Below are 945 nucleotides of genomic sequence, written 5' to 3' on the forward strand. Positions count from 1 at the left end.
TTTCAGCACCGCACTCCTAGCAAAGTTAACGATCGCAATCAGGGTCAAATAGTTCTGGAGACCCCCGCCCGCCGACTGCTTCCCCACCTTTTTTCTCTGCATAGATAATCTACGTGGCGATGTGAGGAACTGCCTACCGTCTCAGTGTAGTGGTTCCATGGTGTAATGGTTAGCACTCTGGACTCTGAATCCAGCGATCCGAATTCAAATCTCGGTGGAGCCTGCAGGAGAGCAACCTGTATATGCTGATCTTCTAGACGAGCAACTGTAGGACAAATTGCTGTTTCTGATAAAAAGGTATACTGTATCATGACACATATGTACTCTTTCATGATATATAGCAATACGTCCCCTGATTAAAGCCTTCTGCGGTCATAAACTTTGAAAAGCTAGCGCGCTAGAAAGTATTTGTACTCAGTAGGCTTATTTGTTGCTAGATGAATTGGTTGTAGGATGTCTTTAAAAACAATGTCTTTATTGCCCATTTCCAACATCTACTCTTATCTGTAAATGCGTTGCAAACTAAGTTGATTAAGTCAACCAGTAAAAGTTGTGTTTTCACATGTTCCCTTCTGTGTCACCGGTATTGTTGCATGCCTTCTACGTCATCCTCTCTGCATTAAAATACATACAGTAATGGGCAAAAGTTTTAGGCAGTTGTGGGAAAATTGCTATAAACTCAGCTTACAAGGTGAGGTTGCTGAAGACAATTTTCTTTCAAAAGTCATACGCCATGGCAAGACTGACCACAGCAACAAGACACAGGGTAGTTATACTGCACCAGCAAGGTCTTACCCAGGGAGAAATTTTCAAGGCAGACAGGGGTTCCCACTTGTCGGATCACTGTCGAAAAGCTTTGGAAACCACCTCCCCGGGCCGCTTTCCCGCGTCTATTCTTTGCACAGATAATACACGTGGCGATATCATGTAAGAATCTGCCGTCCC

The 945-nt window shown here is 44.0% G+C and overlaps 1 non-coding gene across 1 annotated transcript; it reads left to right on the forward strand.

Moving 5' to 3' along the window:
- The first annotated feature begins 151 nt into the window (after positions 1–151).
- Positions 152–223, forward strand: trnaq-cug. Its single transcript has one exon. It is a non-coding gene; the product is annotated as a tRNA-Gln (tRNA).
- Positions 224–945: the final 722 nt, after the last annotated feature.

This window comes from Micropterus dolomieu, unplaced genomic scaffold (genome assembly GCF_021292245.1).
Source record: "Micropterus dolomieu isolate WLL.071019.BEF.003 ecotype Adirondacks unplaced genomic scaffold, ASM2129224v1 contig_1534, whole genome shotgun sequence".
NCBI classification, from domain to species: domain Eukaryota; kingdom Metazoa; phylum Chordata; class Actinopteri; order Centrarchiformes; family Centrarchidae; genus Micropterus; species Micropterus dolomieu.